The sequence below is a fragment of the Rhododendron vialii genome, chromosome 5a (assembly GCF_030253575.1).
Source record: "Rhododendron vialii isolate Sample 1 chromosome 5a, ASM3025357v1".
Classification (NCBI taxonomy): Eukaryota; Viridiplantae; Streptophyta; class Magnoliopsida; order Ericales; family Ericaceae; genus Rhododendron; species Rhododendron vialii.
The window spans coordinates 14,669,438-14,695,368 of record NC_080561.1 but is presented as its reverse complement, the minus strand read 5'-3'; the positions used below and the strand labels follow the sequence as shown (position 1 = coordinate 14,695,368).

The following is a 25,931-nucleotide window of genomic DNA, read 5'->3' as shown; positions in this document are numbered from 1 at the left end:
CTAGCTAGTCACTTCCTCTGCTGTTGCGATCTTAATGTTTCACATAGGAACTGATGAGTGGTAAGTACTATAAGTTTGGCCTGGCCTTGAGTATAGAAGATTTTTCTTCTACTACTACTACTACTTCTTCTTCTTCTTCTTCTTGGTAAATTCCTTGTGTGTATAAGTTCTTTCGTACGTTTTCCTTACAAGTCTGATTTCCATAGGTGAGTTTTATGATCTACAGGTGTAAATTATTTGATATATATCAAAACTAGCCACCTTGTCGAGTATGGATGAATCGAACTGAGGATTTCTGGGTCAAGCCAAAGGATGAGTAATCTATAGTAGTACTTAAAAAAAGTTGAAAACTAATGGATACATGGAGTCATCAAAAGGGAAAGAGCTATCATTGGGCTGATATGTGTGGCCCTCGCCTTAGAACCCGGTTTTCAATAGCAAGTTATACCATGCGTTTGTGTCACCTACACTAAGGTACGTTCAGTTGCATCATCTTTAAAGATTAATAAAATTATTTTGCTTATGAAAAAAAAAGGGCACGTTCAATTGCAAAGGATGAAAAAATCAACTCCTCTGGTGTCTTAAGGGAAAACAAAATCCTTTATCAAAACTAAAACTCTGCTTCCCCTGGTGTCTTAAGGGGAAAACAAAATCCTTTATCAAAACTAAAAATCTGCTTCCCATATGGGTAAGGTTCCCAAACTACGCAAGTCCTAACCATTGGTTTGGTCAAGATTCGAAATGTTGTTTCCCATTTACCCAAAAAGAATAGAAGAAAGTTTCACTATCACAGTTTGCAGGAAAAACAGCATTTGAAATATTTACGTAGCAACATAGGGAGAGTGCTTTATATTACGTACGCTTTTAATTTTACATGAAACACGTCACAGTTCTTGATTCACAACCATAGATTCCTATATTCATCTCCCTCACTCACTCTCTCTATGCATATATGTATACCTACATATTAATACATACACACACATATATACACACACATAGGAAGCTGAGTGTATATCAGTCCACCTCAGATAAGGGCACCCTTAAATAAGCAAAAGTGCAGATGTCTCTGGCAGTCATTGGATCATGATTTCAAGAATACGTCTTCAGATCCGGACCATTGAAATCACCATCTAACGTCTGTTGGCGATGTCCGCACTTTTGCTTATTTAAGGGGGCCCTCATAAGAAGCTGAGTGTGTGTGTGTATATACGGAAATTTTCACATGCGGACCTCTTAAAATGTAAACCCCCATTTTCCGATCGAATTTCGATGATCTGAACCGTTTAATGTGTTCAGAATGTGATTTTAAGGATATTAGGGAAAAATCAACAAAACAAAAAAGACTGGGAAGGGCTTGATGTGAATAGTTTTTTTCTAAACCGTTCAATAAAAAACTATTCGGATGAAGCCCTTCCGAGTCATTTTTTTTTGCTGATTTCTAGCGAGTACCCTTAAAATCACGTTTTGAGCACATTGAGCGGCTCGAATTATCGAAATTCAATCGAAAAATGGGAGAAATAGGGAGGTTTAAAATGCGGATTCTCTCATGGGAGACTGACATATATATATCGGGACGGTTCAAGGAACACCAAAAAAAACACCCCAAATCTCAAACTCATAGTTCTCGATCAAATTTTTATGATCCAAACCGTTCAATGTGTGCAGAATGTGATTTTAAAGGTGCCCACCAAGAAATTAACAAAAAAATGATTGGGAAAGACTTGATTTGAGCCGTTTTTATTTGAACCGTTCAATAAAAAACCGTTCTAAACTGTTCGGATCAAGCCATTCCCGGTCATTTTTTTTGCTGGTTTCTCACGGGTACCCTTAAAATCACGTTTTGATCATATTGAGCGGCTCGGATCATCAAAATTTGATCGGAAACTATGAGGTGTTTTTTTGGGTGTCCTCGGAACCGTCCCGTATATATATAGGGCGGTTCAAGGGACACTAAAAAAAAACACCTAAAAAAACACCACAAATCTCAATCTCATAGTTCCCGATCAAATTTTTATGATCCAAACCATTCAATGTGTGTAGAATGTGATTTTAAAGGTGTCCGTGAGAAATTAGCAAAAAAAAAGACTGGGAAGTGCTTATTTTGAGCAGTTTTTAATTGAACCGTTTATTAAATCTAAGCTAAAAACTGTTCAGATCAAGCATTTTTCGGTCATTTTTTTGCTAATTTCTCGGGGTACTATACCCTTATATATATACCCATACTTGCATATGCCTATACGTAGAATCTATGTGCATCCATAGAAGAAAGAAGCTCAACTCCACCAGCCCAGAATGGAATGGGGGTAGTAGCTTGCTACAGGTCAAAGCTGTGGCTATTGAAATGGAATATTGGGTGATTGGATTTCCTCCTTAAACTCTGGGACCTGCAGTCTTTCGCAATGCTTATCTGGAGAGTTGGAGGACCACACACTACCACACCAACGTCAACATGGCCCCATCGCTCTGCTATCGATCCAAATATCTCTGCACCAAAGGTTACGCTATTAGGGAGTCCAGTCCAGTCCATACAAACAAATCTCTATTTCCCTCTGGAAAAACGAAGTCTTTATGGGGGTTATTTAATCGTACATTGACAAAAAATCAAGGATGTACAATGAAGTTCGATACACTCCCGAGGGGCAAGCGAGATGATGGTAGAGCAAAACCATCCAAAATAAAGCCCCTCTCATTGCCAGCTGAAATTGTCAGCAAAATTTTTGGGCGTTTTCATTACTTGGACAAAAGAAAGGAGAGAAAAGAAAGGAAAGAATCTCCTTTCTTTTGTCCCGTTATTTGGTTCGTAGCTTGGGATGGACAAGAAAAAGAAGAAGAAAAGAACAGGAGAATTTAGTGGAAGTGATTTTTCTGCTTTCTTGTTCTTCCATATTTCTTTTCCTCTTTTCGTTTCACGTTTCGAATTCTCTCTTATCTTTCCCTCTTTCCTTAAAAATATAAATAGAGGTTAATACTTTAGAAAATTAGTCTTAGATCCATTATGCGAATTTCATAAGCCCACAAATTCACCTATTAATTTTGTAAGGTCTCAAGTCCATTTTAGGGTACCCTTGTGGTAGGGTACCATAGGATTTAGATACTTTCATAAGATTTTAAGGTGCATTTTTTTTTATTATGCGATAGGATACCCTAGGGTTTAGGCACTTTTATAGGATTTTAGGGTTTACTTTCTTATTATAGAGTTTTAGTGGTTTATGCACTTTCATAGGGTTTAGGGTTTTAGGCATTTTCATAGGGTACCCTAGGGTTTAGGTTATGTGGACTTGTGACTTTACAAAACTATTAGGTGGACTTGTGAGCTTATGAAATGTCTATAGTGGATCTATCACTAAGTCTTCCTCAATACTTTCTCTTTCCTTTCTTTTCCTTTGAACTATACTACTTTCTCTTAAGTCTCTCGGATCTCTCTGCCCACTTCATTTACCTCCATTTTCTTTTCCGTCCACAAGTTCCAAAAACCTCATCAAGATTTTTGTTTTTTTTGGCAATAACAAGGTTTTTGTTTCTTATACTATTATAGAGGTAGACTACAGTCCATAATTAAAAGGAATATTTAAATATACATCATTTTTTTCCATGTCATATAAGAATTCATCCCCTCTTTTTTCATACTTATGTTTTCATCCTTACAATATGTAAATTACCATTATTATCCTTTATTATATTTTATATATAGATATTAAACATATGAGAGAGAGAGAGAGAGAGAGAGAGAGAGAGAGAGAGAGAGAGAGAGAGAGAGAGATGAATTCCACTTCCTAAATATATGGATGAAAATTGTTCCAAAAATTAGATACAACAGGGGGAAGGAAGAGATGATTATTTTCAAACTTCCAATAAATCCCACTGATTGCTCAGTTCCATTATTTTCAGATGATATTTGTCCTTCCTTACCCTTTTTAATAAAATATCCACGTGTGTGTATTACATTCCTTAATTAGTGGGATTCAATCATTTTCTAATTTTGTGGGTAAGTTCAAATCTCTGTTATTCTCTTTCCAAAATTATCAGCAAGTATTTTCCATTCAATCTGTGTATCATCATGGAAGCCTTCATTAATAATCATGGTATGAATACCCAAACAAGTCATAAACCAAAAAAAAATCAACGAACAAGACGAGAAAAAAAAACATGAATATTCAATTACCGATTCATGGTTAATAAACCATGAATACCCAAACCAACCATAAACAAAAAACCATTCAATCCGTGTATCATCACGAAGACCTCCATTAATAATCATGGTATGAATACCTAAACAAGCCATAAACCAAAAAAAATCAACGAACAAGACGAGAGAAAAAAACATGAATATTCAATCACTGATTCATGGTTTATTAACCATGAATACCCAAACCAGCCATAAACAAAAAACCATTCAATCCATGTATCATCACAGAAACCTCCATTAATAATCATGGTATGAATACCCAAACAAGCCATAAATAAAAAAAAATTAACGAACAAGATGAGAAAAAAAACTGAATATTCAATCGCCGATTCATGGTTAATAAACCATGTGATGTAGTATGTAGTAAGGGTATTTATGTCTTTTTGTATTGGGTCTATATATAGGTGTTGGAGTCCTTTCTTTTGGTAGCTTTTATCATTTTGAACAAATATTATCAAGAGCTAGTCTCTTTTGTATCCCATTTGGGAGTTTCTCTTTCTACATTATCTATGGGTATTTGGGTTTGGGAGTTTCTCTCTCTACATAGCTGGTGTTTTGAAGATCACTCATCCCACTTCCAACAAGTCTTTGAAATCTTGAGAAGAGAGAAATTTTATGGGAACTTGAAAAAGTGTAGTTTTGCCGTTGATAGGGTGATATTTTTAGGGTATGTTGAGTCTTCAAAGGGGGTTCACATGGATGAAGACAAGATTAAGACCATTGTGGAATGGCCAACGTCCACAAGTGTTCATGAAGTGAGGAGTTTTCATGGGTTAGCTACCTTCTACCGGAGGTTCATTGTCAACTTTAGTAGTATCGCGGCTCCTCTTACCGATTGCCTCAAGCAAAGGGTGTTTATGTGGTCCCAAGAAGCCGCCGAGAGTTTCAAATTGTTGAAGTCCAAGCTTACGGAAGCTCCTATCTTGGCTTTACCCGACTTTGACAAAACTTTTGAACTTGATTGTGATGCTTCGGGAGTGGAAATTGGGGGAGTCCTAAGCCAAGGTGGTCAACCTATTGCTTTCTTTAGCAACAAGTTGAACGGTGTTAAACTCAAGTACTCTACTTATGACTTGGAATTCTATGCCATTGTCCAAGCCATCAAGCATTGGAGTTACTACCTTGCCTACAAGGAATTTATTCTCAACACCGATCATGAAGCTCTTAAGTACATCAATAGCCGACAACACCTCAATAAACGGCATGCCAAATGGGTGGCTTATCTACAACAATTCACATTCTCTTTAAGGCACAAATCGGGAATTCTCAACAAAGTGGCTGATGGTTTGAGTAGAAGAGTGGCTCTCTTGGTGGAAATGAAGAACAAGGTTGTTGGGTTTGAAGAATTTCGCACTTTCTATGCCGAAGATCCTTACTTTAGTAAGATAATCGATACTTTGCAAAGGGGTGATAAGGTTATCAATCCACATTTCATGTTGAAGGATGGATTTCTCTTCAAAGAACTCAAGTTGTGTGTCCTTACATGCTCTTTAAGGGGGCACTTGTTGGCCGAAAGTCACAAGTTGGGTCATTTTGGCAAGGATAAGACTCTAGCGTTACTTCAAGATGCATACTATTGGCCGGGAAAGAGTAAAGATGTGGGGGGCTATGTGCAAAGGTGCCAAACTTGCCAACGGAGTAAGGGGGCAGCCACTAATGCGGAGTTGTATCTGCCTTTACCGGTGCCTAAAAGTCCTTGGAAATGCGTGAGTATGGATTTTGTTTTGGGGCTTCCTCCTACGCAAAGGCGAAGTGATTCTATCATGGTGGTAGTGGATCGGTTCTCAAAAATGGCTCATTTCATACCTTGTAAGAAGATTATGGATGCGACTAACATTGCCAATCTCTATTTCAAGGAGGTCTACAAGTTGCATGGAGTCCCTACCTCTATTGTCTCTGATAGAGATGCTAAGTTCCTTGCCCACTTTTGAAGAACCTTGTGGAGGAAGATTGGCACCAACTTACACTTTAGTACTTCTTTTCACCCTCAAACCGATGGTCAAACGGAAGTGGTAAACCGGAGTCTTGGGAATTTATTGCGATGCTTAGTTGGTGAACATCCAAAAAGTTGGGATGGAATTCTTCCCTTGGCGGAGTTTGCTTATAATTCTTCTCTAAACCGCACCATCCACACTTCTCCATTTGAAGCGGTTTACGGTTTGAAACCTTCTAGTGTGGTTGACCTCGTTCCTTTGCCAACCCTTAAGAAGAGACACTCCAAGGCGGAAGATATTGCTACGTTTATGAAAAATATCCACTTTCAAGTTAAACTCAACATTGAGAAGTCTAATGCGAAGTATAAGGCGGCCGTTGATGCACACAAAGGGGAGGTTTTGTTCAAAGAAGGGGATCTTGTTTGGGTTATCTTGAGCAAGGATAGGCATCCTCATGGTGCTTACATGAAGTTGAACGATCAGAAAATGGGTCCTTGTGAAATCTTGCGCAAGATCAATGACAACGCTTATCAAGTCCGCTTACCCCCTCATTTGAGCATCTCCAACACATTCAATGTGCAACATTTGGTGCCCTATTTGCTGGAGGACACTACCGTAACTTGAGGATAAGTTTCTTTTTAGTAGGGGAGTATGATATAGTATGTAGTAAGGGTATTTATGTCTTTTTGTATTAGGTCTATATATAGGTGTTGGAGTCCTTTCTTTTGGTAGCTTTTATCATTTTGAACAAATATTATCAAGAGCTAGTCTCTTTTGTATCCCATTTGGGAGTTTCTCTCTCTACATTATCTATGGGTATTTGGATTTGCATCACCATGAATACCCAAACCATATATATAAACAAAAAAAAAAACTTCAAATCCATGGTACAAGATGACAAGATGACAAAAAAATCATGAATATTGAATCGCCGATACATAGTTTATTTCTGTAAGCAAACCATGAATACACAAACAAGTCATAAACCAAACAAAAACATGGTTTATCTCTATCATGAACAAGATGACAAAAAATCATGAGTATTCAATCGTTTATTCATGATTTATTTTTGCGAATAAACCATGAATACCCAAACAAGTTATAAACCAAACAAAAACATGGTTTATCTCTATTACGAACAAGATGACAAAAAATCATATATATTCAATTGTCAATTCATGGTTAGTTTGCGATATCGAAATAAGCCATAAACAATATATATATCAAAACCATCACCACCTTCTTGGAAGCCAAAGCCCAGAGATTCACCTTCAAACCATGCTACTTCATGAACCCACTGTGTGGCAAACCAGGTACTAGCATAACATTACTAACTCTTTTGTAATCTCTATGAGATGGCGATGGAGGACGGCGGCGGGATGGGCTAGGAGAAGCTAGCAACAGCTGTGGGCGATTCCACATGGTGCAACCCCTTCTTGACTTGGAAACCAACTGGGCCGTCGATCTCGCTAAGAACCTCGAAGACTACATCTTGAAGATTTGCTTCGGCGAAATTGACGGCGACCACGATAACACCCACTTCTCTGTTAAACTTCATCGACGATAAAAGATGATTGATTGGTGAAAGGTAGGAGGGAATAGGTGGACAATAACGGTACCGAAGGGAGATTTCTGTCAGCTTCATTGATGACGACGAAGGATGATTGATCAACGAGAGGGAGGAGGGAATCAGCGGCGGCGGTGGTGGGGAAAAAAGAGTAAGGAACCGAAGGATGAAAACATAAATGGGAAAGAGTCAAAGGATGAAAACTTAAAGGAAGTGGGTTTTGAGGATGATTATTTAAATCTCCCTAATTAAAAAAAACTGCTTTTTATGCACATTAAATCATAGTTCAACACCAAAAAAAAAATTAAAAAAATCATACATTGGTTAATCAACCATTCTAAACGCTTGTCTTATAAGTTTATAACCATATATTCAATTAACACCAAGGGTAAATCTCTCCTGAGGTTTTTGACAATTATAGACACCTCCCCTCAATTTTTTAAATTGCACTTAATTACCTCCCCTATCAAAGTTAGGAGCTAACCAACTTTAACGGGAAAGTGAATTTACTTTTTTACCCCTTCGTTGACCTCCCCTAGGGTTTCTACCCCTAGGGTTTCTAATAACAATAGATACCTCCCCTCATATTTAATATTGTTGCTAAATATATTTACAGCATCTAAAATTTTATTCTAACATCCAAATAAGTAAATCTATTACTAAAGATATATCATATATGTGTTTGAGCTTTAAAATGGCAAAAGAAATTGAATAAAGACAAAGGATTACTTTTATCTTTAGTAATTTTTTTAAGAGTTTGATCATAATTTTATATTTTTTTAGATTTCTCTGATCGAGACAAACTTATAATTCAAAAAAACTAAATACAAAAATATATGCAAAACTAACAAAAGGACATACACAACAATAAAAAACAAGACTAGTAATATTCTGATTCTCCTACTTTAAATTCTCATATTTTTTATTTATTACAATTACATTGTAAAATACTCACATATCAAGGACAAAACAGTTAACATAGTCGTAAAAGAATTTAGACATTTTATAAAAATATTGGACAGTAATAAATCCATAATTGATGACCTAAGGTGAAAATGCGGGAAAAAAAAACCCTTAAGACTTGCTTAAGTTTGACAAAAAATCTGATGGGTGGAGGTGGAAAATTTTATAGTGGTGGTGGTCCCGAAAATGAGTTAAAAAAATGTTTCACAAGGTAGAATTTTGAAGGGGATGGATTGAGCACTGATGGTTTGTGTTCACTAATGGTTTTTACCAAACAAGGAAAATAAATCACAATCACAACTGTGGTGGGGTTTTGGCCAAGAGTTGTAAGGGAATAACAGAAAAGTTCACTCAGCCTTTTTTTTTAAAATTTTTTTTTTTTAGTCAGTCTAATTATGTAATGAGTATAGGTTGAAAGACAAAGGACTGTAGCATGAAACAAAACATTAAAACCAATTTTTTCTACATGCCGGTTGGATCGCTTTGGCGACTACCGGACCGTATCATTATATAGAGTCAAATCAAAAAATAGTAACTCTTCATTGTCATTAGGTGATATCACAAATTAGAGTTCCATTATTTGACTTAATATCTATAAACTATTATGATTGGGTCACTTTGGTGACAACCAAATCAATCATCAATCATATGATAAGTTCAAATCAAGACAAACTTTCTTAAATTCATTAAGTGAACAATTGAAAAACAATTCTATCACGGGACTTGATATCTACGAAACATACTGATGAGGTCATAGACATATACGAGGCCATGTAATTGTAGAAACTAATATAAGTGCCAAACACAAAACATTCGGAACATCTTTTTTTTTTTTTTTAATAATGTCTCAAACTTAATTTGGGATATACAATTGATTTTGGCGACACTGAAGAGTTTCTGACCCTTCACTTTACAAGGCCACATACCTGGCCTATCTCCATAGAAAAGAACCGGGAAAATCTATGGTGTCCACCTGCAAATCGGGGACACCATAACTTGCATCCAATGGTAAAAAAGGAGGCCACCAATGCAACTTTGACCAAAGATGATTGGTCAAACTAGTCATCCCAACAGGTAACAAAATTTGGTATAACAAAACCATTAATGGCATACAAGTTATAGGAAAAAGACATAACACTTTAATTGAACAGCATAACATGACCTAAAAATGTATAACAATCATTCAAAATAGGCATAGCAAGACTACTAAATGGCATAACAGGGGAGGCATAATGGGGGAACCATTAAGGAGCATAACAAAAACCAATTTAGGCATAACAAAAAGTTAAAGAAGCATAACAAAAAGCAAAAAAATTGAAGAAGCATAATATGATCACATATAAGCATAACAATAACCTGTATAAGGCATAACATAACCTCAAAAAGAATAACGATACCCAACCTGTCTTATTTTGTTTTCTTTATTTATTTGAAATGTTTAACCGTGGTTAACTGGCGAAAATATTAAAATGTATATGTGTTATTCAATTATATTGAAGAGTAAAATGTAACTGACCATAGTAAAAAATTATTTTTAATAATCGAAGACGTTGATCTGGTTGTTATTGTTGATTTAGTTAAATTTGGAAAATTTGGGCTCCATCCAGTAAAATTTGGTCTCCATCTGGTTTATGAAGCTTTTTGATCGGTGCCATAATTCATAATAGGAATGATAACTTATTCCCAATAAAGTTTGTAAGGATAACCAATTTACTTCATTCTTGGCAGGAATGATATAATCTCTCTTATGTAAAATATCGATAGTTTGGATTTTGAAAGAATTGCTAAACTAGTCATCGAGTGGTGAACTATAGGACTTTAATAGCTCCGTAAGCAAAGAATGTGTTCCAATCATGAGATTTGCCGACATCCGATTATCACTAAAGTTGGCGACAAATATAGAATCAATAAGATGTGCAATCTTAACGGTTTAGATCGAGTATCTGAAAAAAAAAGTTGGCAGCTACCGTTAAAATCTATACATTGAACTTGGTTGATTATGAACTAGGTCTTGTGGTATAATCTAATGTACAAGAGCCACACGATTGCATCATTAATATGACGATCGATACAGTTTATTCTGTTGTGCTCGATTATTTAAGCATTCCCCAAAAGTTTAGGGTCCATCAGATTTTGAAAGCATCTTGATCAGAACGCAGATTCATTATTAGAATGATATTGTTTCCCTGATCAAGTATGTAACGATAAAAGATTTACTCCATTTTTCGTATGAATAATTTAATCCCTGTTATGTAAAAGATAGAAGGTTCCGATTACAATAAAAAATCTCATGTGGAGATTGGGTGGTAAGTATAACACTTTAATTTGTTCGGACACATTTAATGTGACCCATACAATATTTTTCCCCTAATTTTTATGAAAATTTCCGTAGGGAAAATAAAACTCCCAAAATTTTGAAAATTTGGATGACGTGGAGCAATAACCACCAAGTTTGGGAAAAAGTTTTGGCCAAAAACCATTGTTTGTGTTCTAGGTCACCACACCACACCACCGACTGTGTGCTAGGTCTCTCCTCCACAACGGCCCATCCGACACCACCATCCACGGGTACACGATGCCGCCTCCTTCTGCTGTCACAATCGACATGATGCCAACACCATCCATCCACACGAGTGATTTCGCCCAAGTTTGTTTGGCCTAACCCTCTCTTCGTCCCCTCACCTGCCTCTCATCTGTCAACCCATTCAGAAACTGTTCGTCTCCCCTGAAACTGAAGGACGTGGAGGATCTACAACCTAAAAAATCAGGCAAGAAATTCCCCAATGCCATCACCATCTACACGAGTCACGCGTCCGCCGCCACATGTGTCATCACCATCTGCAAGGTATGTCGGTTTTGTTTTATAACCCATGCATCATCTAATTTTGTCCCCCAATGTTGTTCATTATGTAATGATAAACTCGATTTTGTGTTCATAGAAGTTATCTGAGTGTTAGTTGTGAATCGTCTAAACAACATTGTTTTATTTGTTAATTCGTGGCCCGTAGGGCATAAAAGATGCATCAGAAGAATAATTGAGTAATTATTTTGAATTTTATCTTTGGAAAGAGAGGTCTGGTGAGTTGGTTAATGGTTGGAGTACATTTTAACGATTAAAGGGGGAAAAAACTGTACAGGTGAATAAAGTAAAAAGAATGTTACAATAGGAACTGGCAAGTGTGATTTGATAACGCGAGTGTAAATCTAGGGTTGTGACAATAACTGCTTATCACCTTTAATTTTTCCATGGCTTGATTGCATGATCATATGTATGATCTGATGGATGAAATCGAATTCTATGTTCTCCCTCCTTTATTTTACCCCCATTTGCCGATATGATTGAACATTTTAAGTTGATTATTACTTTTTCATCTCGATATTATGTTTGATTGTAACACTCCCATGATGAATTATGTATTTTCAGCATGATAGATGAGATTATTGAGGAGGGAACTTTGAATGGAAGAAGGGCGCCATCGCCTTCATTCTATATAAGAAATCGTTGTTAATGAAAATTTAAATATTGTAATGGTGATTTAAGGCTTACTTAGTCATGTGTTTTTATAGCACAATGTTTGACTACTACTCTATCTTTGTGCAAGTAGCAATGAAGTGATAGCCAATGTAAAAGAAGTTGGTACGAGAATAACAAATGAGGTAAAATATAAATTTTCACATGTTGTGTTTTCTTTGATTTGTTTGAACTTATATTTCATCTAATGTTCTTAATAAGTTTTTATGATCATAGTTGCATGATTTGGTACGTATTGTAGATAAAGAGGGACATTGGTCAGCAATGGAAAAACTTGTCGAACAAAGACAGGCAAAAGTACAAACATTTGGCTAAGTTGTCCAAAGAGGACCTTGCCAAGTAGAAAGCTTTACTTCCTCTAAAACCCAAAAAAGTTAGTAAAAATTGTCATTTGTCCTGTATAAGTAGGTAAACATGGTATGACCTGATATTGGAATGCCAACTTATTTGGTGATGATTGTTGATTTTTGCAGAGAAAGTTATAGAACCGTATTTCCTTAAAGTCCATTGTTGGAATAGTACAAAAGTTAAGCACAGATCAACGCCTTGCTGTTGAGCTTATTGGGTTGGGTGGAATATTGGAATTGAGGTGTACAGTTCTTAATCATCTGCTATGTAACTGATTGGTAAAAAATTTTGATCCTAAAACTCGTTCACTGATTGTTCATGGCCAGAAATTCCTTCTCACTGTTGCCCACGTTCATGAGTGCTTGGGAATTAATGCACAAAGCAAGCTTATTGACTTGGAGGTGAATATGTTGGATGAATTTTCACAACTTTGTGAAAACATAGGAATGACGAAAGGGGTAGTCCAATTGAAAGAGCTGAGAGAGTACTTGGAGGGAACAGAAGAAGTAGGTGATGTTTTCAAGAGTAAATTTGCCTTGTACATCTTGGGATGTTTTTATGCCCAACCACAAAGTCGGGTGTTACTCGATCCATTATTAATGGTGTTAGTGATGTTGTGGCAATGGGTAATCAGAATTGGACGAACCTGACCCTCGACTTTTTTTGCAAGGGTATACAGGAGCAATGCGATAAACATCTTGTCCAACCAAATGGGTGCATGTTCCTCTTGATGGTATGTTCTTATTGAACCTGACCCTAGACTCCTAGTTATTTATTTTTTATGCATTATAAGTGAAAACTTTATTTTCTTATAATGTAGGTTTTCTACTTCGATTGTGTCTCTCCAAGTCCTACAGTTATGCCTTACGTTAGAAAATTTCAGTCCTTAGTTCATTGGGGTGATATTGAAATTAAGAACATCTTGCACGAATTTGAAAAAATTGGAGGTTATGACAGTTAGAGGGTGGTAGTTCATTTTACACTGGATGAATGGACGAAGGTGGATGAAAAAACCAGTGGCAATGAAGTCGGCGTGTCCCAAATTTCATTTGGAGATGTAAGTGTGATGACAAGTACTTTCACAACAGTAGCACGTCTCTTGCTTCGTCAAAATATGATACTGGCGAAGCACTTTGGGTTTGAAATGTTGTCTGATTTGCAAGCACAAATTGCTCAAGAAATGGACCTCAAGCATGGCCTTGAAGGACAATCCTCTCACCTCCTCATGCAACTCATGGGATTATATACATGTCAAACTTCAACATTGAACAAGTTTGAAACCCACGATCCTATGCTTAACCAATCGAAGACTGTCTCAACAAATCCAATTCAAGCGAGTCACCTTGCCTCTGAAATGTTGTCTAAGCCGCAATGGCAAGAACAACCACCACCACAAATGGCTCAAGAAATGGACCTGAACTAATCAGTCATCCTTGAACAAGAATCCTCTCCATTCTTTACGGGAGTACATACATGTGAAACTTCAACACATAACGAGTTGAAAACCCTGATTCTGCGCTCAACAAATCCAAGGCTGTCTACGACATGCCGACCTCTTGTTTCGATCAATATAACATGGGGATTGACACTCAAAATGAAAGGATAGAAATGGACATGGATGAGGATGTAGTTTCACCTTCACCGGTATCGGGCTTTAAGTCACGTGGTGGTTCGAGTAGAGGTACTGACACTCGAAGGAGGAAGATACAACAGGACATAGATGTGGTTGTAGGTTCACCGTCACTGGTATCGGGCTTTAAGTCGCATGCTGGTTTGAGTAGGGGAAGGAAAAAAAAAGTTGGCCTTTGGAAAACCTGTCATGTCCTTTTGTGTTAATGATAATGTAGAAGTCAATGATGAACCACGACGGTTGTGACAGCGTGCTGAGTTGAAGAAAAGCAAGTTCCAGCATTCTCTGTCTACGAACGACGGTCTTAAGAAGAGGAATCCTCCGAAAAATAAAAATCAAGCAAAAACTCAGTCAACGATTATCGCGGATCAACATGAAATTGTGGACAACATTGATAACAACGTTCCCATTGGGTGTATCTTAATATCATTTACATTTATTGTCCTTTTATGTACGGTGTATTTCCAATTCATGGTTGTGATATTTAATTTCCTGTTCAATTCAATAGTTTCGTGGACTCTATGGAAAATTCAAGTCTTTGAAGTTTGCTGGTGTTATACAGGAGTTGAATCCACAAAGCAAGGTTATTACTCACTCCCAATTCCCCTTGTCCAATGTAGTATCAAGTCTAACCCATTCTTGTTTTGTATTTGTTTATTGTCTTGTCTTGTATAGCCGTATATTCGAGAAATGGTAGATTCTCCAACATACCCAACCCCAAAACCCTTAAATGACCATGAAAAGTTGTTGATGGTGTTCATTTTTTATCCTTGTGATCCATTTACTGGGTACATTTTCAAATTTCGCCTATATTCCTTTGTTTCCCCTTGTCAACTATGACATTTGTTTTTTATGACCAGAATCATACTTGTAGGGATGCTTACGTGCACTTAAAAATGTTTGGAATTGAAAGATTCTTTGCAACCCGGTATGATTTGTGCAGCTTGAAACCCAAAGTATGGATATTGGACACGGTTTGTGTGATATGATTTTGCCACCTGGTTGAAGTATTTAATTTATTATGATTTATTTGCATTTTAGTCCAATGTGGTTACCTATGTATGATTGTAAATTATAAATTTGGTACCTGTGCAAACGACAAATGAGGAAAGGTCCAACCATCTAGACAAGCGCCACTTTATGTGGTATTTGCTGGTTATTGTATCGGTTAGTATAATTACTTTCCCATAATTAATTTCCCCTTGTCCCCCTTCTATCCTCTAGTATTGGCATTGTTTATGTTTCCTGTAATTTTGTAGAGGCAAATATTAGGCAATCCCAACCTCAATGATTGTGATTTGAAGAAGTTATGTGATAGTTATTTTGGAGATGCAAATTTTACTGCTGACCTTAGCTCATGCTCCACAGTAAAGTTAAAAAATGTTGACCTAAAAAGTTAGTACTTTTGTAAAATGATTATAAAGTAAGATTTCAATTTGTCTTCAATCATGATTGGCTTACCTTTGATTGTAGATATACATACCAACAAATGATCGTGGGAACCATTGGTTTTGCATCAAAGTAGACCTGGGCATCCAGATGGCTTACATTTTCGATTCGAAGCCGGCCACTTGATCCAATTTGTTTCGTAAGTGACTGACAAAAAAAGTGGTATGCCACACCTCGCATAGACCATGTTTTACGGTTTTGCTGGTTTGTATTCTGTCTGACTACTTGTATTTATGATTAAATGGAGGTATTACATCGCGCCTTGCGGTTGCAGTATGGAGACCTCTATAAGGCTGATGTCAGCAAGTTTAACATTGCTAATGTTGAAAGGCAACCCCTGCAGCATGAGACTGACGGGTAATTTATTAAACACTTTGTTGGGTTACTTGCGGTACTTTTATTACTTGTGTTTGAAGTGGTTTACTGACAGACATAATCCTTTGCATGCAAATTTAGGTATGATTGTGGATTGTTCGTTATAAAATTCATGCAAGTCTTCAATTACCCATTTGGTGTACACAGGGTTAGTGGTTGTAAAGTAAAAGTACCTTCGTTATTGCGTAATGAACTGGTTGCTATAGTGTTGGTTTCTAAGGTTTATCTTTTCAATTTTGTAGATGGATGATATTGAGAGGCCAAGGTTGTTAATGGATTTGATTGTTGACCCAAATAATTGGGAAGCCGATACGGTTGTGAAAAATTGACGAATGGAAGACAGAAAAAGGTAAAACGGGCTTTGTGAACGCAGGTGGTCACTTAGTTTGTTTATACACTAACAGTCTGTAGGCTATGGGTTTTTTTTTTTTTTTTTGAGTTTGATCACTTGTGCCAAAAGGGCTTCAAAGTAGTTTAATACGGGACGGTAAATTTTTGATCTCCGGGGGAAACTGTCATAGCCGGGGTATTCGGGAACCCGCACCCGCATACTCCTACTCCTTGGAAGGGTACTAACTGCAGATATTGGGTATCTGTGACTTTTGATTGTATATTGATGCTTCGTTCGCTCCGATATAAGAGATAACGCCCCAAGCGTAGGGCCTAATACGTCAGTTGAAGCATGATAATCCAGAAATCCGGGATCGTACCCAAGGGAATAATTAATACGGCTTTGTTGGATTTGTAGATGCAAGCAAGGGCTTTCGGCTTTTAGACAGCCAACTTGGTTTTACATGCGTAGTGGAAATTAAAAGGGGCTAAATTGAAAAGCTAATAAACTAAGATAAAAGACAGGTTAGGTCTAGGAATTACTAACACTCACGACTCAAGTTAAAATTGCATTTCTTACCCAAATACGCAATTCAGGATACACAATTAAGGTTCCCGAATCGGAAAATAGAATGGTTCGATCACCAAGTTAGCTCTAGAATTTATTTAGCAAATGCCTCGTGCGTCAGAGCTCCAAGTATCATGTGTGGTAGGTAGGCGATGCTCCTACCTACACATAATCAAGGAGATTAACACCTTAGCGATTTGACAAATAAGCCCGAACCCCACATCAATGATCGAAACCAAAGGTTTAAACTTTATGGTGAAAAGCGCAATTCTACTTGAGCCATGAGGTGCTAATCACCCCATGACCTAATCTTGAAAAACTACTCACCCATATCTAGAGAGACAAGAGCAAGTAAAAATCTACTTAACATAATGAAATAACAAGACTTGAAATAAACTAGAGATTAAGATAGATCGGGAGTAAAGCAACAACTTTAATTAAGGCGACAATATCAAAAACTAACAACTAAAGGCAGAAATTAAAATATTCAAAGCTGAAAATGAAGAATACTCAAGAACAATGCAAAGAGATTCAAAATCTATCCTAGATCTAAAAATTGTACTACTCAATCTATTCTACTTGTTTGTACAAAATGATGTCACAAGCTTTTATACTTCGGGGATCCAAGCGCAGAATATACTGTGAGATGCTCTGAAGATTCGCCCCTAAGGCCCTCGGCATCGATGGCAATGGGCTTAAGCTGTATTGCTAAGGTGGTCGGCATCGATGTAAAGTAATACATCCCATCGATGCCGAGGTAGGTAAGGAGCTGGGGTACTAAGGGGCTCGGCATCAATGTAAAGGATTTCATCCCATCGATGCCGAGGCTGTTATCTCTAGCGGTTGGCCTTCCTTGCCTCGCCTGATCTTGCCTTGCCTTGCCAATTCTGCTCTGCCTTGGCCTTGCCTGGTCGTCGGGTCACTTCTGCCTGAGCTGTTTTGCTTCTGCCTTGGCTTGAGTCATGCCTTAGCTTTAAAAATTCTTTTATTTGGCAATTCACCTACAAAACAGAACTAGAACAGTCTGCAAACAAATATCATTAACAATAACTAATTAGTACTTAAATTGAACTAAAACTAGACACTAGCGCACCCTACATTTCATTCTCGGGTGCTTATCACAACCCCCAACTTAAGGTTTGCTAGTCCCTAGCGAACAAAATGCAGAAAATTAGAAAACTAGCAACTATGCAATCCTTCCGAATTCACAACTTAGAACATGCTCAATTCTGTTACCAAGCAAGAATTCAAACAAACCGGCTTTTTATTTCATTTCCACAACTCACTGCTTTAGCATCCAACTAAATAGGCTAAGTGCCAAGCAAGTTAAAGAGCAAGCAAAAAAGGTTTGTGTCCTCGAACAAAGGGAGGATACGGGACACAAAACTTGTGAATTCAAACTAAACCATATCCACCGAACAAGTGCTTGACAAACAGGCAACAGCGAACAAGAAATACCATGCCTTAAACAACGAAGCACTTTATTCATCAGAATTAACAACTAACAGATGAAAGTTGGATAACGAAAGGAAAACATGCCATTAACTAGTTATGCAAATATCAGACAGTCAATCAAAATGGAATCCATGCGCACAAAAGATCAACTAAGGTCTTTTTCAGCTTGTAGTGATCTTGGTTACAAAGAACGGGTTAGCGAAAATGGGCGACGGTCTATTTCTAGCTTGGTTAACTACCCGAGTGACCGCCGCGAACATATGAAATGAACCAAGTCAAGGCCAAACCGGCCAAACCAATGAACCAACTACTAACTAACAATGTGCAAAGTTATGCTACGAAATGAAAATGCAACAAAATAAACGGATAGGATAGTTGGCATGTCAACCAACCAAGACCCCGACCAAGTAAGGGGAATTTCTAAAACCACCGACTCTGCATCAGATCATCACCACATCATCCAATCATCAAGTCATCCCATCAATCAGCCAACTCCTCACTTTCGTACCCTGCAAAGTCATCACTCACTTCTCCCTCATCAACCGGCTCGGGGACATACTTCACCCCATGCTGCTGCTCCAAAATTGATGTATGCCAGGCTATCTCTTTCCTCTGTGCTTCCTGTTCCCTCATCATCTTTCTTCTTTCAGCCTTTTCCTTTCTTTGAGAGTTAATTATTGACACCCCTTGACAGAACAGCTTCTTGATCCAAGACCCCTGTTTCTCCTTTCTTGATGGCATCGTAGTCAAATAATCCCCCTTTCTCGCCTGTTTACCCTTAGCAGTGTGAATCTGGGATGAGCTCTTCACATCAAATGTATCATCTATAGGCCCCGGGGAGAGTTCCTCCAATGTCTCATAAGCTGCCCCCTAACTCCTTTCTCCTTACACAAACTAGTAATCATACAGGGGAAAGGCATGTTGGCAGTAATCAGAGTATTGGCCTTAAAATCACGCAGCTGAGTAAAGATGAACATAGCCCAATCTACTATCAAATCATTAGCCGTTAATGCAAACAAAATTTCTCCACTTTTCCTTGTTGGTCTACTCTCTGAACCCTACGAGTTGGGGAATATGATATGGAGAGAATCCTGGTGGATTCAGGGAGTTGCACCGAAGTGCTATACTATGATGCGTTCAAGAAACTGGGGCTCACACAAGAAGATTTGGTACAATCAGTAACTCCATTGGTCGGATTTGGAGCAGGAGCAGTTTGGCCGTTAGGCAAGGTAACTCTGCCTGTTCGGGCTGGGACAGTGGTGCTACGAACCGACTTCTTAGTGGTGGATGTACCGTCTTCCTATAACGTGATTATAGGGAGAACATGGTTGCACAAGATGAGGGCAGTCTCTTCAACTTTCCATCAGATGGTAAAGTTCCCAGGGTCTAATGGGATTGAGCACATCAAAGGTAACCAAAAGATAGCTCAACAATGTTTGGTATCCATCATAAAAAGAGTCCATAATGCCCACCATGTTAATACTGTGGAAATTCCGGATCTGCCGACCATTGAGGATATTGGAAAAGACCCAACCGAGAGGGTAGTTGAGGATTTGAAGAAAACACTGATCAACGAGACTGATCCAGATAGGTATTTTCTAATTGGGGAATCACTGCCAGAAGAGGAAGAGAATGAACTGATTAGTTTTTTGAAAACTTATGTCGATGTATTTGCTTGGACACCAGAGGAGATGCCTGGGGAGATGTTATCTGCCATCATTTGAATATAGATCCACAGCATAAATCGGTCATTCAAAAGAAACGAAGGGCAGCCGTACAGCACGTTTACGCTGTAATTGAAGAAGTGGATCATTTGTTGGAAGCCAAGGCAATAAGGGAAGTTTATTATCCAGAATGGCTATCCAATATTGTTGTCGTCAAGAAAAAGAACGGAAAATGGCGCGTATGTGTTGACTTCACAGATTTAAACAAGGCGTGCCCTAAGGACAGTTTTCCTCTTCCAAGGATTGACCAGTTGGTTGATGCAACAGCGGGATATGGACGGATGAGTTTTCTCGATGCATATCGAGGATACCATCAAATTGCAATGTTTGGGCCAGATCAGGAGAAGACGTCTTTTATTACACCACGAGGGTTGTACTGTTATAATGTCATGCCTTTTGGATTGAAGAATGCAGGGGCAACGTATCAGAGACTGGCAACCATCATGTTCAGAAAATTGCTCGGCAAAACTATGGAGGTTTACATAGATGACATGGTGGTAAAAAGTAAATCTGGGCAAGGCCATATTGCAAATTTGAGAGAAGCTTTTGAGATTTTGAGGAAATACAAGTTGAAACTCAACGCCTCGAAGTGTGCGTTTGGAGTCGGCTCTGGAAAGTTTTTGGGCCATCTTGTAACTCTAAGGGGAATAGAGGCGAATCCTGACCAAATAAAGGCCTTACAAAATCTGGAAAGTCCTCGGACAACGAAAGAAGTCCAACGATTAACTGGGATGGCAGTAGCTCTTAATCGATTTATTAGCCGATCAAATGACAAGTGCAGACCTTTCTTTCAGCTGTTGAAGAAAAGGGAAGGGTTCGAATGGGGAGCAGAATGTGAACAAGCCGTCCAGGATCTAAAGGGATATTTGGCCTCTCCTCCCCTTCTTTCGACTCCAGAAACAGGTGAGCCTCTAGTTTTATACTTAGCTATTTCTGAGCATGCTGTGAGTGCAGTTCTTTTAAGAAATAAGGGATCCGAGCAAATCCGAGTTTATTATGTGAGCAAAACTTTGTTAGATGCCGAAACAAGGTATTTGCCCCTCGAGAAATTGGTCCTAGCATTAAAGACAGCAACTAGAAAATTGCCACATTATTTCCAGAGCCATAAAGTTGTGGTTACCGAGTTCCCATTAAAATCACTGCTCCGAAAGGCAGATTTCTCGGGAAGGATCTCGACTTGGTCCGTTGAGTTGAGCCAATATGACATCGACTATCGGCCGCGCACAGCAATCAAAGGCCAGGTGTTGGCAGATTTTGTGGCAGAATTCTCACCTGCGGTTGCACCTTTGCCTCCTACGAAAAAGGAGTGTGAAGCAAAGCCTCTTGTAACGAAGGAACAGGCATTAGCCGAACAAGATCCCTTAGAATGGAAGCTGTTTGTTGATGGGTCAGCTTGCAACACCGGTTCAGGAATTGGAGTTGTGCTTTTACGCCCTGAAGGGTCAATGTTGGAATTATCTGTTCGGCTAGGGTTCAATGTATCAAATAATGTGGCAGAGTATGAGGCACTCTTAGCTGGTTTGAGAAGTGCAAAAACCCTAAAAGCTGAACGAGTTAGGGTGTATTCTGATTCACAGCTCGTAGTCCATCAACTGTCCGGGCAATATGAAACCCGGAGCGAGAAGATGGCAGCATATGTACAGGTGACCAGAGATCTGCTCGATACCTTCGAAAGGGTGTATATTGAGCAGATAAGTTATGGAAAGAATGCTCATGCAGATTCATTGGCATGGTTAGCCGCAGCTGTACCATCTGAGTTTAAAAGAAAAATAGCCGTGGAGTATCTGACTGAGCCAAGCATTGGGAGAAGTGTGGAGATGGTCTGGGACGTGAACCAAGGACCAAGTTGGATGGACCCAATAGTGGAGTTTTTACGAGATGAAATACTCCCTTTGGACAAAAAGGAGGCACATAAAATCAGGACCAAATCTGCTCGGTTCTGGTTATCCCCAGAGGAAAACTATATAGGAAGTCTTTTACAGGACCTTACTTGCTTTGTGTGCATCCTGAGATGGTGCAAAAGTTCCTCCACGAAATTCACGAGGGAACATATGCTGGTGGTCGGTCCATAGCCCACCGAGCAATTACCCAAGGGTATTGGTGGCCGTACATGCAAGAAGATGCTAAGGTGTACGTAAAAATTTGTGAGAAGTGTCAGAAATTTTCACCAATGATTCGAACACCAGCCGAGGACCTGGTGCCGCTGACAAGTCCCTGGCCGTTTGCTCAATGGGGAATGGACATAATGGGTCCACTACACAAGGCAACTGGGAATCGAAAATTCCTACTAGTTGCAACAGATTACTTCACTAAGTGGATTGAGGCTGAGCCATTGGCCAAGATCACTGAACCTATGATAGAAAGGTTCGTGTGGAAAAGCATCATAACTCGCTTTGGGGTACCTTATTCGTTGATTACAGACAATGGGTCACAGTTTCAGAAGAAATTCAAAACTTTCTGTGCCCAGTATGGGATAAGAAATTATTACTCGACTCCAGCCTACCCTCAAAGCAACGGACAAGCAGAGGCTTCAAACAAAACAATCCTTGATGGGATTAAGAAACGTTTGGATAAAGCAAAGGGGAAATGGCCCGACGAATTGCCATTGGTTCTATGGGCATACCGAACAACGCCTAGGAGGTCTACGGGAGAGACCCCCTATTCATTAGCATATGGAACAGAGGCTGTTATTCCATTGGAAATAGGTCTGCCGACCAACAGGACCACTTTGGTTGAAAGTGGAGGAAATGACAGAGCCTTGGAGATTGAGTTAGACTTTGCCGAGGAACGACAAGAGCGGGCCCTGGTGCACTTGGCCTCATACCAAGAGCAGCTCATCAAAAGTTATAACAAGAATGTACACCCACGAGAGTTCGGTGTTGGAGACCTTGTGCTACGAAAAGTGCTCGGCAATACTAAAGTGGCTAATGAGGGAAAGCTAGGGGCGAATTGGGAAGGCCCATATCGAGTTACAGAAATCGCGGGCATTGGGGCTTATCGATTGGCAGACTTGGATGGGAACCCAGTGCCAAGACCTTGGAATGTCCATAATCTGAGAAAGTTTTTTATGTGAATAATTTTTATGCACATCGTGATTGTGTGAAGAGTTACGAATAAAACTCTCTTAAGTTCTAGTTTTGTTATTTTAGCTACAAGGGGTACGAGTAACGCCCTCTTGGGTTTTACAGTTTATGAATGAAGTTACTTTTTTAGTCTAAACTGCTGTTTTTTTTTTGGTATTTGTTTTAAATACGAATTACGACATTGGTTTCCCTCATTCGTATTGGAGAGCAGGGTATAGGATATCCATTTAAGTACGTGACACTTGAACACAAGTTCGAAACACTTGTGTAAATTTCGAACATTTAAGTACGTGAAACTTAAAACAAAAGTTTACGTACGTGAAACTTAAACTCACGTTTAAAGTATGAAACTTTTAAGTCCGTGAAACTTAAAACGCAGGTACGAAACACTTGTGAGAACTCAAGTACGAAACGCTTGTGAGAACGCAAGTACGAAACACTTGTGTGATGTTCTAAGTACGTGAAACTTAAAGTATGAAACCACAAGTACGAGAAACTTAAACCCTTGCGATGCATACGAATACATGCATAGAGCATACGAGAATATGCACAAACAGTCCATAGCATATGAGAATATGCACAAACTTGGAAGCATACGAATATATGCATAAGTACGTGAAACTTCAAACGATTAAGTACGAAAGACTTACATAAGAACGAAAATAACTTAAACATTTCAAATACCCATGATAGCAACATTTGGAACAGGTATCTTGAAGGGAACAATTCAAAACAGATGTAAAGAAAGACAAACGAAGACAGAACTCATTCATCTTCAGTGAGATCTTGCACAAGCACAGTTGTAGGAGCTACTGGTGCAATCACGTCTTCTGTGGTATTTTCACCTCCAAGTTGACCAGTTACCTCATTGGTCATGAGTTCACCCGGTTCAACATCAGGAACATGTTGCTCAGACGAATGTTGCTCAGACACATTCACCACCTGCTCTTCATCTCTCTCCTCTGCAATATCTTCCTCTTGACTAGCAGCACTAGGCAGTTCAATGTTGTTCCAGAGAGGAGATGATTCAGGAATCTCAGCTTTGGCAAGGCAAGCTGTCCAAGAGGCCACCCAGACTTGGTCTTGTATCCCAGGTATCTGGTTTGTATAGCTTTCCGTAGCTACTTTGATCCCTTCGTTGTATCCCTTCTCAAATGCAGCTTTGGTTTCATTCTGGCTCGCCTCGAGTTCCTTCAGCGTTTGATTTAGACTGTCCTCAGTCCCCTTCAGTTGTCCCTTTAAACCATCTGCCACTCCCAAGGCTTGGTTCCTTTCTTTCTCGAGCCTGATGATGGTACGTTGGAGCTTGGTGTTCTCACTTACAAGCTTGACACGTTGAGGCTCAGACTGGCTAAGCTTTTGAGCCATGGCCACCATTTTTTGCATCACCTGGAACGTTCAAAACAGTTAAACATAGATACCAAACGCTCTGGTATGCTATGGTTTACAAAGCGAGATTTTACCTTGGCATTGTGAGACATGAATGAGCTTAGAAGGTTGTCAGGCGAGCTTGCCACCTCCTTCTGCATATCTCCTGGCAGCAGAAAGGCTTGGGACAGGGCAAGGGCAGTGCCTTCTGACTCAACACTGTCCCGAGCAGTGATAGCTCGGCTCCCGTGCGAGAATGGAGGAGCCCAGATAGGAGCAGGAGATGAAGAGGATGGTGGGGGTCTTTCTTGGGATTCTTCCACCCGTTGACGTTTTTCTCTGTGAAGGGCTTCAATTTCTTCTAGAGAAAATCCAGGAGGAGCATCGGTTTGAGTCTGGGGACGACGACCACGACCTTGAACACTTTGGCCCCGACCACGACCTCGACCAGGAATGGTGAGGAGGCTGCCCAAGTCAATCGGCCGGTTCATCTCTGAAGTTGAGAGGGTACGGCCGCTGGAAGACGAGTTGGATGTGGAACTGGAAGCTTCCTCAGCAAGAGGGATAGGTTCGTCAGAGATTGGAGGAGTCTGGGAACGCCTCTCTTCTTGTTCGGGGATTGGTCTTGAAGGACCAGCTATTGCAGGGATGTCAGCTGCTCGGGTTCTCCGATCAATAAACCCACCGTACGAAGCTTTGTAGCTGAGAAGTACTTGAGCTGCTCTTGCTCGGCCTGCAAGGTATGTCCCTTCGCCGTTGAATGCAAGTGCTCGTTTGATATCAGCTACGTGAACTTGTGGGGTTATGATGTTATAACCACGGTTAATATTTGATGCTGAAACAAAGCAAAGCATAAGCAATTAGAAGCACGAAAAAGCTTTTCCTATGAAAGAGGACAAAACAAATGAAATTAAGGGAGAGCACTAACGTGGGCTCCCGAATATGTGAGGGGCATGAAAACCAATCACTTGGTCGTCCTCGTCTCTGGGTTCGAAGTTGCCCGTAACGATCAGAAAGTCGTCATCATCCCCTCGAGCAGAGTCAGGGAGTTCGAGAACGAGCTTCTTTCTAGAATCCCTACTCTTTAAATAATATGTAAGGGCGTCCCCAGTTCTGGAAATGCTATATAGATGATGGATATCATACAAGCCTAGAGAAGTCCCTAACATTTGGTTTAGGGTATTTATACCCATAACTACTCGGAAGAAATTAGCAGAAACCTGCATTGGCGAAAGCCTGTAATACGCTAAAACTTGGCGGAGTAGAGGGGCTAAAGGGAACCTAACTCCGCCTTCAACGACGGCTACTACTGGAATGTGAAGGGTGTCGAAATCGAAACTCTCACGGATGGCATCCTTAGGAGCCAAAATAGTAGCTACGTTGTCAGGAATCCCATATCGAGATCTGAAACTAGCC

The 25,931-nt window shown here is 39.3% G+C and overlaps 1 long non-coding RNA gene across 3 annotated transcripts; it reads left to right on the top strand.

Annotated features, from left to right (window-relative positions):
• The first annotated feature begins 11,319 nt into the window (after positions 1 to 11,319).
• Positions 11,320 to 15,770, top strand: LOC131325438 (uncharacterized). Of its 3 annotated transcripts, XR_009199707.1 has the most exons (8): positions 11,320 to 11,498; positions 12,078 to 12,310; positions 12,427 to 12,558; positions 12,659 to 13,266; positions 13,354 to 14,746; positions 14,839 to 14,951; positions 15,038 to 15,530; positions 15,637 to 15,770. It is a non-coding gene; the product is annotated as an uncharacterized LOC131325438 (long non-coding RNA). The 3 variants fall into 3 exon arrangements; XR_009199705.1 differs by having other exon boundaries at positions 12,659 to 13,204; positions 13,354 to 14,951; XR_009199706.1 differs by having other exon boundaries at positions 11,326 to 11,498; positions 12,659 to 13,204; positions 14,672 to 14,951.
• Positions 15,771 to 25,931: the final 10,161 nt, after the last annotated feature.